The following is a 16,051-nucleotide window of genomic DNA, read 5'->3' as shown; positions in this document are numbered from 1 at the left end:
CTGTTTGAAAAGGAAGACCATGGGCGGTTCTGATGGGTCCAGAGGGTGTTCCAGGCAGCCGGAGGACTGGAAATTGGAAAAGCCAGTGGTGGCCCAGTGCAGTGTTACAGTTACACCCGGTGTATGGCGGTTCATCTTAAGTTTATGCTCTGCAATAATCGCAAGATTTTGCCACGTTCTTGGATACGTTGTGAAAAAAAGGTACGTTTTGTTGTTTGAGTCGTCCACTGATCTAGGTCGCTGGTTTTGATATTAGTTGTCAGTTGCCCAGAGAACTGGTCATATGGCCGACCAGTTTCCAGTAGAGAAACTGGACTTGAGTGCCTGTGATACTGATGAGTGATTTTTTTGGATTGATATTTCTTGAAAGAGGGCGACCACCAGAGTGCCTTTAGGCAGTATGATAAAAACAGTAGGTTTTGATTTATATATTTACAGGACCTCCTGTTGGGGGCGGGCAGGTTGGGGGGGAGGGTGTTGGCGTTATTCCCCTTCCTGTGTCATCCATTATTGTAGGCGTTCCCGACAGTCAGGTCTCGACTGCAGGGTTGGAGTAATTGTAATTGTAATTTAATTGAAATGTAATTAATTACAGAATTAAGCGTAGTTGTCATTGTCCGTAATGGTAACTGAAAATGAAATTATAGCGAGTGATTGTAATTTAATTAATTGCAGGAGGATATAATTTGTAATTTAATTGTAATGATAAAATTCAAGTGGTAGGGATCGGGCTCAATTAGGGGTGATGGGTAACTTTCTCCATCCTATAGTAACGTAACCAGAACTCAAGGTCATAGTCCGGTGTTTCCTTACTAGTGCTAATAAATACTCTATTAATATGACCTCTGCCTCCTCTTCTATCACTTACACATCCATAAATAAATGATATGTAACCTTATTAGCCCGATTTGCTCACCTCAATACACTTTTCATGTGCCAAAGATTAGCTTTTACTCTCGCTCCGAAATCTGTTGCAATTGTAACCGTAATTGTAATTGAATTTGTTGTTAAGTAATTGTAATTGCTATTTCCGAATGTAATTGTAATTTACATTTTTTGAAAGTAATTGTGATATAATTCATGTCTTCAAGTGTAATTACTCCAACCTGATCTCACTGCTTTCCCGACTGTCTTTGAGATAGTTTGAGACGTTCAGTGTGAAGCACCTCTAATGTCTACCAGAGAATTGCTAATGCATCTTCCGGTATATTTTCCACCTTCAAATCTTGGATGGCCTGGGACGGCAGGATATATGATCATTTCATTATGGGTGATCCTGATGCTTCCTTTCTGAAGCGGTTACAATTTTGGGGGTAGGATATTTAGACAAATTGCAGTCACTCAATCTCATTTATAATGGATTTACTGGAAAGCCCCCTGTAGAAGGGGGCTGTATCTCATTTATAATGGATTGCCTGGAAAGCCCCGTGTAGAAGGGGGCTGTATCTAATTCATACTGGATTTCCTGGAAAACCTTTATACTAGAAGAGGGCGGCCCATTTGTAATTTTTTTTCTAGGGAAAACCCTTTATAGAAAGGGGCGGTGCCTTTAGTAAGTCGATCTTCCAGGTATATTGTCATTTCTCGAGAGGGAAAATAGAGACTATTCTTCAATTTTTTTTTGCTTACATTCTTGTCATCTGAAGACTAAACATTCTCGTTTCAATAGCACCGTATTAGTCATAAAAATACATAAACGGAACTCGATACAATGCATTATACACCCCACGGAATAGCTATGGGATATATAAGCTGTAACGAGAAGAAATGGCCAAAGATATCCAATATTTGCGGACAGTTAAATTATAATAACCTTCTTCGCATGGTTGATGAATTTACCGGTTCAGCGTCTCGTTACTTCAGAGCCAGATTGCTCACGGTAGAGGTTAGTAGAAATAATGGTTTTAGAGTACATCGTAAGATTTTCCCTCTTCGATGTTTCTCTTCATATTGATAAACACTTTGCTTCCACAAGTTGGTTTTCTGGTGATAGAAGTTCATTCTCGACCTGGCTCTGAGGTCAAGTAAAGCTGTTGGTCCCGTTGCTTAATAATAACTGGTTCCATGCGATGTAAAAACACCTTTCAAACAAACAAACCACAAGTTTGTATACAAAGTCAGTTATATTGGTGTTAAAATCATAATTCAGTTCGTGTCTTCAGTGGGCCCAGTCAGAAGTTTTAAAATATTTTTTTCTTTTTTTGTATAAGTGTTGAGTCAACTTTTTAAGGAAAATTTTTAGTTACACGAAAAAATCAATATATTATTCAAGATTTTAAGCCAGAACCAAGGAAAATGGTCTTTTACCAAGTTTAATGCATCCATTCTCTCCATTCTCTCGAAAAAGCTATCTCTTCTCCCATTGGTTGTTGGAATTACCTCCTACAGGGCCGAGGATTCAAAAGGATTAGGAGCCAGCGGCTCACTCTCAAAAGAACACCAGACCCAAGAGAGGTCAGATCTCCTTCACCAGCCAAATGTCGCCTTCTCCCCCCCCCCCCCCCCCCATGTCTGCTTCCCCATGCACTCTGGGAAGTCCCAAGTATATTTTTTAAAGTGCATGGAGACATCAAGGAGAAGAGTACAAGCCTCAGGATCCAGACGAACACTGCCTGATTGTGGTAGGAGTTGGAAATCCTTGGAGCAAGCTTGCCTTTTCAATCTGTTTGCGCAAAATTTCTGAACGCCGTGACTGGATTGCTCCAGCCATGTGTTCCGGTGGGTCGACAAAGTGACCCCCCCTTTTTTAGTCTCCTGGACCTCTGTAAATTCATGTAAATACAGTGCATTTAAAACTAGAGTCCAGCTTTTATGGAAATTCCTCCTTCCTCAGTAATATCGGTCTTATGCCTGAGAATTTTTTTTTCTTTTGTTCTGATCCCTCGTCCTCCATTCAAGGCCAAATTTTTCAGTGTTGATTACCTTCCCTAGAAGGAAAGAGGTGAATTCAGAATAATATGAACAACGTATTTCAACCGCATTTCATGTTTCACATGAGAATCTCTCTCTCTCTCTCTCTCTCTCTCTCTCTCTCTCTCTCCTCTCTCTCTCTCTCTCAGCTTTCTGGGCGGGTGCGCTGTTTTCAATACAACTAAAGTTTCGTGACATGTTGTTGATATTGCTGTTAATCCTTCCCCTCTCCTTTCTGTCCACATCGGTCGCAGACCAGTCCCAGACGTTTGTGCCACCATTGTTGGTAAATTCTTTTAGTTTTCACATTATTTATTGTCCACAGCAGTGGACATCAACCAGATGATCTTGTAAGGTTGATAGCTTCATCGAGTTTTATGGGACGTTTAGTTTGTACAGTGATACTCTGACTATTGTGATGGCTTTTCGTGGCTGATAGCTTCGAAAGCTATCACACGGAACAGGCTGTTATCATGCCAAGAAATGCACCAATTCTGCTGTCGAACTTTTTCGGGGAGAAAAATTAAATGATTCAGCAGTTTTCCGCCCAAAACATCTTTGGGTTTACCTTGAAAGATGTCCAGTTCCCGTTTCTGTTGGCCAGTAGTACTCGAGATTGTCAGAACCGTCACCTGCTTCTTGAACAGCCAGCAGAAGGATTTCGAGAAATGATCTGAAAATTATACTTCTCTCGGCACTTCTTTATGGCGGAATATTTCCCACCATTTAAAAGTGTCGTCTTCAATGTTTTGTCCCGTTGCTCCTTATTTTGGTCATTTGTCCGTTTCCTTTGACAGTTTAATTATCTGTCTTCATTTTCTCATTTTCTTAACCTTACGCCATTATTTTCACCCCAGTGGAAAAAAACTTATAGTATATTCGAACATTTAACCTGACCTGTGTTTAATCTAGGGTGAAGATTCCATATGACGCATCATCGACTGATTTGAAAAGGTTTTCTTGTCTACTTGAGCTCACTAGTCACCTGTTAAGTATTTTCTTAATTCTCCTTATCTCAGTTCACTCTTGCGTTGCCTTGACGAGTTACCCCTATTCTTTGGAAGTGAATTTCAAGTCAATGGCCCTTTTCGTGGGCTCGTTTCACGTGAATGGGGTTTATGGAGATCTGAATACTTCTGTCACCAAAGGGAGTTGCATTTCGGGGACTATAAAACTAAGGTTAAAGAGAGATACAGAGGGGGACGGGGGAAGTTGTACTTTCGTCAACTTAAGGGTACTTTAATGTTAATTTTTACATTTTTTTTCATCAAATTTAATAGAATTCATAATGAAAGTCTCCCCGCTGTAAATGACTTATATCATAGAATAGCGCAACCATTCAGTAAGTTACCCAGGAGAGAGAGAGAGAGAGAGAGAGAGAGAGAGATTAGAGGAGAATTACAGATATGCAAAAACAGATAAGCCACAGGAGGAGGAGGAGTAAATTGTGGATCAAACGAACAAAGGCGGAAGCGCCTCAGTGGCGTGGTTGGTATGGTGTTGGCGTCCCACCTCGGTGGTCGCGAGTTCGATTCTCGGCCATTCCATTCAGGAGTGAGAGATGTGTATTTCTGGTGATAGAAGTTCACTCTCGACGTGGTTCGGAGGTCACGTAAAGCCGTTGGTCCCGTTGCTGAATAACCACTGGTTCCATGCAAAGTAAAAACACCATACAAACAAACAAAACAAGGGCGGATTGAGGGCTGAAAGCAGGACCTCCAGTGATGAACCAAGGAAATGTTAGTGATGACTCTTGGTGTTTATTTAATATAAGGCCACTTTAGGGCTCTTTATTCATTGATTGCTGGTCTTTTTCAACAGAGTGGCCTCGGCTATCTTTCGAATCCCCTATTTTTTCACTACTGCTTCATTTTCAGGGCTTCTTTCGTTTTCTCGAGGGGTTAGGGGACAGACAGACAGACGACCTGTTTATTCCTCTCGAGGTTTGTGATTGCCATTAAGGAAAAGCAGTTTAGAAGCTATTTTTGATTAAACTGGCTTTCTGCCAACACGGACTGAATCGAATTGATTATAGAATTTAGGCCAAAGGCCAAGCACTGTGAGCTGTGAGGTCATTCAGCGCTGAAACGCAAATTAAGAGTAAATGTTTGAAAGGTGTAACCTAGGAGGAAAACCTCAAAGCAGTTGCACTATAAAGAGAAGGTTGAGGAAAGTAAGATGGAAAAATAAAGACAATATGAATGGAGGTACAGTAAAACAGCAGCAGCCCCCAAGTGTCAAATTCAGTGATTTGGCAAATGAAATGGTCATGAAATGAAAATGTCAGCAGTTAGGATTTTATGAGTCGTAGCTGGCCAGCAAGGAAAATGGGAAACTTGATCGTAAGAGAAAAATGGTGGCAAATGAGCAGATTTACCGAGGTCCCATTCGGTATTTAAATGACTGAGAAACGTAGTGTCAAAAGCGAAGGTCTTCAGGAGCAGGAATTAATGGATGAAAATGAGAGAGAGAGAAACTTTTTCGCCTTGACTGAAAGGAAGACATGTGGTTAATGACTTGATTGTGTTCGTCTCGAGGGCTGTGTGTTCGTCTCGAGGGCTGTTTGCTGTCAGTTTATTTATTGGCACTTGGGATGTGTTCGCCCCCTCAAAGGAGGACTGTAGAATGTATGTGTATAAATATGTTCGTTGTTAGCCAGTTGGGCCTACTTTGGCGCGTATGAACATCTTATCAACAACCCGAAAATGAGGACCTTCCATTCCTAATATCGGTTTCAACCTAACTGTCGATCGCCGTCCCCAAGCCATCCTATGGTCATAACACTATATTATTATAGGTTAAACTTCGCCAACCTTTTGCATGGTCGAGTCATCCAGTAGTGGTACTAAAAAAAAATCTTGTCTTAATAGCTGTATCAGTGACATGACTTTCATGTTATGAAGCGAATGGTTTGATTATTCCCTTCCATCATTTTGACATTTCGGTCTAATATTAACCCACATTCTTCACGCCTTGATTTAGTCTAAGGTAGTGGTTCCCAACGTCAGGTGAACGCCCCACCAGGGGGTACGTAATTTGATTTTTAAGGGGGGCCAGTTTGAGACTGTTTAAACCAAGTCAATGTTTCCTTCACGTGAATATATCGGGTTGATGGTCTGGCTAGAGTCGAGCTGCTAAATCGTGGATGAATCCACTTGGCAGAAAACGTAGCAGTATAGCTGCTTCATGTTTTAGCTCAGAAGTCTTATCAGAAGCTTGTTAAACGCCCCCCCCCGCCCACCACACGCGCGCCGCCACACACACACACACACACACACACACACACACAGTTCTATCATCTACCCAGCCGTCTCCAGTCGGTCTTCCGAATTCTGTATTCTTTTCACAGTAATTTGCGTATATGTGTGTGTGGTTTGTATGAAGCTTTCTTAAGGGGATTTATCGTAAGGGAGTTCATTGCTATTAAATATAGATTAATTTTGAGTCAGTTTTGCATTCCGGCATCAGTCCTAACCAATAATTTTTTTTACACCTGTCTTGTAATCCCGTTTTATGACAAGAAGAAGGAACAATTGTTTATATAAAATTAAAATGTTATTTATTACAATTTTTTAAAGCTACATCAACAAATAGATTTACAAATTCTGTCGTGTTCAAGAAGTGGTGTTATAGTTACATTCTAATCACGTAAAGTAACGTAAAGCCGTTGGTCCCGTTGCTGAATAACCACTGATTCCATGCAATGTAAAAACACCACAAACAAACAAAACCTACAAACCTTTTGGGCGAAATTAATTTAGTGGGTGGGTAATTTATTGTTGTAGGTGGGTGTCGCCCATCCATCAACATGTTACGTCTAGGCCTGGTTTTGAACTTGCAATTATTTGGTTTTTGTTTTGCGATAATCATTCGCATAATCAGTAATAATTAGAAAATGAACAATAAGGAATGAGAGTGCCTGTTGAGTAATAAACTCAAGATGAATGATTCTATACATATTTATTTAAGTTTATATTACATTGTCTGTGTTTTGCCGCTAGCGCCTCTGTTGGTAAAAGTTATAACTACAGTTGTTGTTGTTCCGTGAAGAGGAAGTAAGAAATAAAATGGCGTTGTAGCCTGTGAAGTTATTATCGGCTTTTGACTCTACTCCAGCATCCTCCCATATATTGCCCATTTTTTCTGTCGTCATGCTACCTTTGTCTCAAATGAGAGCGCCCATCTCATTTCTTCAACCTTTTCCGTTTTCAGGCATGAGGGCCGATCCATGAAGCTCTTAATTGATTTACCTTCTATATGCTTGAATATATAAATGATTTTCTAAGAGGCCCACAATAATAAAAAATTGTGAGTTCGTGTATAATTTAAAAAACCCTTTACAAAGCTTTCGAATCCATCCCTACTGAATATGAACCCAGGGAAGGGTTCGAAAGCTTTGCAAAGTTTTTTTCTTAATTATACACGAACTCACAACCTTTTTTCATTACTGTGGACCTCTTAGAACATTGCATATACTCTCGTGATAGAGAGTTTCTCCCAACAAATATAAATGATTATGGACTGTACTGCATTAACTTCTGTAGAACCAATAAGGTAATTTTACGAAAGCTGTTGTCCTCGTCATATTTAGGGTCAACACCCCTAGCTGCAACCTCTCCCTAACATCCAGTCTGTAGTACCTGCGTTTATATCCCCTTCCATTTTCACTTTCCAACCTCTCAAACAGTTGATTCCTAGTTCAACTGCTTTAAGGGTTTCCTCCTGTTACACCTTTCAGACCCTCTTGGTGTCAAATTTCCCTTGCAGTACGCAGTGACCTCATAGGTCCCAGAGCTTGGCATTTGGCCTACATTCCATATTCGGCTTAGCTCCATATTCTCAACTTGACAAAAGGTAGATGGTTACAGTATACCAGATTAAGCACTATTTTAAATTTCTCTCTCTCTCTCTCTCTCTCTCTCTCTCACACACACACACACACACACAAGCTCAAGGAATAAAAACCAAAATTAGCATTGAATCCTTGAATTTATTTTTTTCTCTTTTATTAAAAAAATACACTTCAAAGGTTATTTTACAATACAATACATATGCAAAATATGTAATGTATGTACAGAATCAACAAATATAGTTATATTTTTTATAGCTCAACATACTTTGATTTACTATGTATACATACATACATATATCACTGAATTAGGTCATACATCTTCCCACGAGTAGATTCAGTTTCATGCGTGACTGAAGAATTAGAGTTCGCTACGTCTGATGAAGGAAAGCATTCCTTACACCAAATAGAATTTTCTTGGTCATATAATAATCATTATGCTTTCTCATCATAAAATTAGTGTGACGTTCAGTACGTCCTCTTCGTGGAAATTGGACACCTTCTCTTATCTGATAATTTAGTCTTTGGAATGAGAAATGTTCTCTCATCTAAGTAAGATTTCCTCTGGATAGTGGTGAAGTGGACTTTTTTGTGTGAATTTCTCATTTGTTTTATAATGTGCATCTAACTTCATCGAATGAAAAAGGAGCCTAGCATAATGTTGAGGCCGAACCCAGATTTCAAAATGTCAAATGCTTTTACCGAGATAATAATTGAATCTGAGTCTACAAAATGTTTAAGATAACAGGACCAAGGTATTATCATCAGGCTAGTCACCCATTACGGAACACCTACTTACTTACTACGTTTAATAACCTGTTCGTGAGTTTCTCAGAGAGAGAGAGAGAGAGAGAGAGATTTCCGGGTTTCTCGACATTATTATTAACAGCAAAATTTCCTGTTAAAACTAACTTGTAACCGAAATTTAGGTTTGACCTCAACATTATAGGCTACTCTCTCTCTCTCTCTCTCTCTCTCTCTCTCTCTCTCTCTCTCTCGGTGGAGACCACACGTATGGGACAGTTCGTCTTCTTTAATGATTGACAAGTAGATTGAGGAGGACGTCACATTTCCTGACGATTTCGCCTTGATTTGCATTGTAACATCTTAATGCTATCATTGAGAAGCAATGTCCTATTTTCCCAGCATTCCACAGCTGTCTATAGTGTATCCTCACCTATTTCACAGTAACAAATGCCCTATTTCGTGTATGTTTCAGTAAAATTGTTAAAATGTATCAGGAATAATTGGCTTGGCCAGAAAGTTATAAATAAAACAACGAAGTTACCTCAATTATCATTTGATGTCCATAATTTGGAAAACGAATTTCATTATGCACCATTCAGCCCTTTGAAAAACTTCATGATATAGATGTTTACTCTTTGAACATTCATATAAACTATCATTAAAAACGTTATCTCCCTACACCTTTTAGAAACAAAATGTTCATTCAGTTTTACAAATATTCAAGGAGTATATCGTTCAAGCTTTACTACCTGTTGAAAAAAAATCACTCCCTTTTATTCAGGATGCAAATGTCAAAATTTTACATTTGGTCGACAATCATGAATTTAAACGTTTAAAGGTCAAAGGGTAAATAGTAGATATGCTGCTCAATAAGTAATGAAGGTTATAGTACAGAAAAACATAGAAAAGTTAACAATATGGGTTTCTACTAACGTTTTATTGTATAATTGTTGTTCAAGAAAATAACTATTGTAGCCAAAGAGAAAGTTAGAAAATTTAAGTACCAAATAATGGCTGTATGTAAGAGAGAGTTATTTCATTCACATAGAAAGGACCATGATTTTTTGTTAGGTAAACCTATGCACTGCCGTTTGTTCTTTGGTATACACTGTATTGTAGCTAAAATTGTTTTGGATCAGCATTTTATATTTATCTTATAACTTGTGTTTCGAGTAAGTATTATTTGGTGTATACTAATTAGTGTAGACGAGAAAAATAAGTAAATTAATAACTGGCAGACCAAAAATGGTAGATTTTGGCGAGGGTTTGTTTACATTTCTTTCGTCTGGCAGCGTAGTCAGTTCTAGTAGCTCGGACCAAAGTCAAAGTATATAGGGTCTGTTCAACTCGGTAGTGGGGCCGGAGCTAATACTGTGACGTCACAAGAGTAACACTGCCCATGCTTCTCCATTGAATTACGTAAAGTAGCTTTAGTTTTTATACATTTAATCCATATCGCATGGATTTTTGATAAAATCTTGATAAAATCTGTAAAGAGGTCACATGCTTGATGTTTTTTAATACCCATTCAAAGTATATAGGGTCTGCTCAACTCGGCAGTGGGGGCGGAGCTAATACTGTGACGTCACAAAAGTAACACTCCGTGCTTCATTGAATTACTTAAAGAACCCTTAGTTTTTATACATTTAATCCATATCACATGGTGTTTTTCATAAAATCTTGATAAAATCTGTCGAGAGGTCACATATTTGATTTTTTAAATACCCATTCTCTCATTTAGTCACCAAGCCTTGTTTTATTGCACAAAATATACCAGTTTGAACACACAGCTACTCCAGCTTTCTTCATGTTAATTCTTTACTTATTTATTTACTTACCTATATACTGGATTGGTGTATTCTCTTCAAGTCCATTTTTAATAACATGAACACTCTCTCTCTCTCTCTCTCTCTCTCTCTCTCTCTCCTCTCTCTCATCTCTCTCTCGTCTCTCTCCCTCTCTCTCTCTCTCTATCTCTCTGCTCTCCTCTCTTCTCTACTCTTTCAGGTAGTAATATTATCAAGATTTTAAATAATTCTTAAGAAATGTATTTAGTGCTGTCACTGTGTTCATACCTCACTTTGAAAAGCAACCTTTTTTATGCTAAAGGTTAGAATGATAGATTAATTATATTTTCCAAATCTTATTATGAATACTTATTATTATGCAATAAATACAAAGAAAATGTGGATACAGGCAGGGCAGTGTAAAAAATGGCAGTTACATTTGCACGACTTGACCACAAAAAAGAAAACAATATCAAAAGTATAAGAATTACGTCATATACGATGTAAGGTTTCAAAGGAATAAATGATGAAGAAAATGATACAGGGAACACATTTCCAGCAAATTTCTCATGAGCACATCATATCACATAAATATACTTCCGAACACGTAAGTTTAAATATAACACAAACTGTATACATAAAGGTATTAATTATGCATGCCTCAAACGATTATAATATTTTCGAAAAAGGTACAAAAAGGTATTCGTCAGTCTGGCTGGATGTATCTGATGACGTTTCACAAGGGGCTGGGCTAGATTTCAGATCTCCCACGAACGCTTAATTTTTTATAATTTTTGCGTGCGAAGATAATTTTTCTGTGCGCGATTATGGGTTTGAAAATAATTGTAATTGTAATGTGTCATATACCAATTGAAAGGGTATTCTTTGTAATTTTACACTGTATATGGCAAAATGTAATAAGATGAAAAATTATGTAAGAAAAATGTGGTAAATATTTACATAAAATTAAAAAATTTTGGTCCGTCTTACACCTAGAATTCCTCGAAAATTTCTGAGAACACCTATCAATTTTATATATGGATTATACAGTAAATTTTATCAGCTTTCTAATCCATTTTTCAGTTTCTTTCTATCATCATCCCTTAGTCAGGTCCGCTACGAAACGTGAATGTATGTAGGTTGACTGATGAAGTAATTGCACATTTTTGTCTGCGTAGATAATTTTTGTGCGCGCGCGCTTGCGGGTTTAAAACAAATCGTAATTGTAATGTGCCATATATCATTTGAAAGAGCATTTTTTGTACTTTAACGTAGTATACGGCAACATGCAATAAGAGGAAAATTTATATAAAAAATGCCATCACAAAAATAGTTATATGAAAATGTTATCGTAAATATAGTTTCATAAAGATATGGTCCTTTTGTAACTGATGACGTTTCACAAGGGGCGGGGATAGGTTTTAGTACCGCCTCGTGAGCAGATCCTGTATACTTTGACTCTGGCTTGGACCACCCTTACTTACAAAACATCGAACAGCCTTCTATCTCGGTGGTCTTGCTTGATTCCCTGATACTTCCTCCTCCTTGCTCATGTGTGGGGAAATGTCTGGGACGTCGTCATTCATCCAGAGTGAAGAGAAAACAAACAAAGGTGCAAATTGTTGTTAATAACTTATGGTCAGTGACCTCGCTGAGCGAGCACTGTGCAACTGCAAAAGGTCCCACTTATCACAAGAATCCTTTTAGGCGTTATTATTATTATTATTATTATTATTATTACATTACATTACAAGCTTCCAAAGAATATTAAGGTGTTCATTTGTTGTGGTGGTATTTTATGTTGTGATGAAGTCTTTTTCTTTTGTAGTTTTGGTTTGTATTAGCTTCTCTTTTAGCTTTGTTATGTGGTGATACCCTTTATCTATACTGCTTTGTGGTTTCTATCTTTCTTAGGAACTAATGGTTATATTTGTAGAATACTTATCTGTTCTTCTGGACGTCTCACTGATTTCTCATTTAATCTCATTTAATTCTTTTTCATTTGATTTCTCTTTATCTCAGGAGGCTGGGTTTTAGGTGAGTTCGGTTTCCTTTAGAATTCTGGGCAAGTTAAACACCACGTTTCCTTTTCTTAATTATTATTGTAACACACAAATTCACTGTCCTATCACATACAATTGACACAGAGTAAACGGAGTATACACCGACACAAGTTATGCGTCCAGAAGTGAGTTCCTAGCTGAAACTTTCTCTCGTTCCAACTGAACTCTGGACCCAGTTCTGATTTCTGGCTCCACATTTTTTTCTACTAGAGATCACCCTCATTCTTCATAATTGGATAATCTTCAACGCCTACTACTTCTGGCGACGGCATCTAACAAATCAGGGCGTACTGTGGGCAGTCCGTTCCCACCCACTTGCTATTCGTTCTAACAGCTTGCATCATTGTTTTTTTGTTATGTCTCACTCAGTCCCTTTTCTGTGTTTTACGAGTGTCGCATTGCAAACATCCTGGTTTGCGTTTCTCTTCTACTTCACTTTCGCCTTCATCTACCAAAACTCTACTAGTATATTTTCCTAGCTAATATATTTCCTACTTAAGTAATCTTCTGCTCAACACATTAGGAAAGGAAAATATTGATTTATGGGGGTACGTTGATATAATATATATATATATATATCTATATATATATATATATATATATTATATATATAGATATATATATATATATATATATATATATATAAAGGTTTTTGCCACAGTGAAAAAAAATGAAAGGCGAGAAAGCCAAGAACTTTCGGTCTAGCACGACCCTTTACTCAGGCACAACTGATCATACAGAGGAAAAACATAGTAAAAATAGGCTTAATATCCAAACTGACATTACAAGATTAGCAATAAGGTCAATTTCACTCTACAGAAACGAGGAAACGCCTGAGGGCAAGATTAGCGATTTTTAGGCAGCCACACCTTGGAGGAGTACACATTTGGTCAACAGATGATTCATCCAGAAAACAATACATTTTGAAAAAAACAAGGAGGCATATACGGCTTACTACCACGAAATTCACAAAAATTTTCCCAAAAAATGAGTGAAAAGACAAAAAAAAGGATATAAATATATTGAGCAAGAGAGAGAGAGAGAGAGAGAGAGAGAGAGAGAGAGAGAGAGAGAGAGAGAGAGAGAGATAATAACTATATATATGTGGGACTAATTAATTAGTAGTTAATTTATTTTAAGGTCCTTCATAAACATTTTACAGATATACGGGTCCAAATGGTACAATCCCAGACAAAGATTTAGCTTGTTTTTATTAGTTATTTGTATAATTGCTGATTCCAGTAATTTCTTGAAACCTAATCATTATATCTAGCAATTACAGAGGTATCACCCCAATTCATACAGTGAGATTTTTCACTCAGATGGATAAACAGTGCATTGGAAGTCTGGGCTGTTCTAACTGAATACATATGCTGCTTAATACGTACACATAAATTTTTACTTGACTGAACATCGTAAAAAGATGAGCAATCCTTACAAGGAATTTTGTAAATGATGTTATTTATATCCTTTTTTTTTGTCTTTTCACTCATTTTTTGGGAACATTTGTTACGGGACTATTCTTAATTAGCATATCTTTAATGGTATTGTTATAAGAGAACACTACATTAACATTGAACGATTTAAATATTGATTTTATGGTTTCAAATCCACGAAAGTAAGGCAAGCTAAGTACATTTTTAGGGGATTCTTTTTTATTACTAGCAACTATAAAACTTTTTGTGAGCTTTTTGACAACATAAATCAATTATGTGAGGTGGGTAGCAGAGATCGTTTCCTATCTTTTTTAAATATTCTATATCTTGGTCAAATATTGTGGACTCGTGATACGCTAAGCACGTAAGAACATAGAAGAAAAAATTTAAATTTTAATATTAAGATGGTGGTCAGAATAAAAATGTACATATGTTAAATTATTTGTGGGCTTTCTATAAATACTGAATTTACATTGGAAAGATTCTCTATGTATTAATACATCTAGGAAAGGGATGACATTGTTATTTTCAATTTCAATAGTGAATTTTATCTAAGATGTCATCTACATATCTGTAACATTTTGAGGGGATAAGTGTGATATTCGGGAGGTGTTGTCTTTCAAAAAATTCCATATATACGTTTGAAAGGAGAGGTGATAAAGGGTTACCAGTGGCCATACCGAATATTTGTTGGTAATATTCTCCATTAAAAATAAATCTGCAATCACAAATACACAACTTAATCGATAAAATTATGTGACTAACGGACACAAGTAATTCATGCAATATAAGTTCATTACTTAAATATTCTAGCACAGACTCTATAGGGGCTTTTGTAAACAAGGAACATACATCAAAACTGACAAAGATATCACTAGGGAAAGGCTTGGAAAGGGTCTGAAAAAGGTGTTTCGTGTTGAGTTTAAGATACAAGAATTTTTATGAAAGGATACTTACGATTTATTTATTAGAATGAAAATGTAAAAAAATAAATACGTATGTTAAACAGCACAGAAAATTTATTTTCACTAAAATATAACGTAAAAATCTTTGTTGGTGAAAAAATTGGCTAATTTTCCGTAGATTTTAGCAAAGTTTGATGTATTACTGAATATAGAGGATATACGTATTTCTGTCCGGTTATTTTGTTTCCACTTTAACTGGGAATATATGAACGTGTTTAATTTGTCCTTTTTATTTGATCTTTGTTGTTAGTCTTGAGTAGTGGTAATGATTATGAGTATTGATTACGAAGACCACTTCACGTTAAGTTAGGATGATAATGTTTGCAACATTAAGTTCGAGGTCGCATCACACTTGTATTGAAGTTAACGCTAAAGTAAGCCATGATCTTGCGGCAGGCCACCACCGGGCCGTAGCTGAAAGTTCATGGGCCACGGCTCGTACAGCATTCTATGCAGTACAGAAAACTCGAATGCACCGAAGTTTACTTTTAAGCAACTTACTTAACTGCCTCCTAAGCTTAGAGTTTCAAAGACCAGAGAATTTCGTTTATTCAATAGATTTTTTTTATTGATAACTTGAATGAAGTAAACATGTTGTAGTACTTGCACTGACGTTTTCATATTAAATGATTTTAATCCTTTTCTTTCGTTGCTTTTGCGTCCTTACGTTTGGTCCGTCGTTGGTCCCGTAAGGGATCAATCAGTGTTTGTAGGACATCTTTTAAGTTTGATTTTAAAATTTTTATCTGCTTTCAATTTCTCTCAAGTGATATTCAGAGGTGAACGTTTGTGGTTAATGAATGAATGAGGGGAATAATGTAAAGATTTCGGAAAGAACGGGCTTTGAAATTATCTCCAGGATGTAAAATAGTCATTCTCTCTCTTCTCTCTCTCTCTCTCTCTCTCTCTCTCTCTCTTTGCGCTTCTAACGGCAATGATGCCTCACTGGTGGGGTGTCCTCACAGGGCCAAATCATCTCAGAGGAGTTTGTTTTAACCAGCAGTGAGCGCCTTCCCTCTGCTCATCGACACTGCTCACCAGGATAGTAAGGTAGCATTTCTTCTAGTCTGTGGCTTCAACTCTGGATTTATATATATTCAGAATTTCCGAATACATATATATTCAGAATTTAGAATTTCTTGAAAGAGGCTTACATTTCTTGTACGTCTTCTGAAGGATCCCAAACTGAATAGTTTCCACTTCGCTTTGAACGATAACTTGTAATATCTTTACTTCACATTTTGGATGGTCCCTATTATGAACCAGACATGTGGTATACTCTAGAAGCTTTTGT

General features: G+C 37.2%; 1 protein-coding gene across 2 annotated transcripts in view; it reads left to right on the top strand.

Annotated features, from left to right (window-relative positions):
• The first annotated feature begins 41 nt into the window (after positions 1–41).
• Positions 42–16,051, top strand: part of LOC135201687 (gastrula zinc finger protein XlCGF8.2DB-like) — a 123,082-nt gene continuing 107,072 nt past the window's right edge. For both annotated transcript variants that reach the window (XM_064230834.1, XM_064230826.1), the window contains exon 1: positions 42–201. The gene's annotated coding sequence lies outside the window, so the exon portion shown is untranslated. The remainder of the gene's footprint in view (positions 202–16,051) is intronic.

This window comes from Macrobrachium nipponense, chromosome 28, assembly GCF_015104395.2.
Source record: "Macrobrachium nipponense isolate FS-2020 chromosome 28, ASM1510439v2, whole genome shotgun sequence".
NCBI classification, from domain to species: domain Eukaryota; kingdom Metazoa; phylum Arthropoda; class Malacostraca; order Decapoda; family Palaemonidae; genus Macrobrachium; species Macrobrachium nipponense.
Note: the sequence above shows the minus strand (reverse complement) of the source record. Positions and strands in the feature narration are given on the sequence as shown.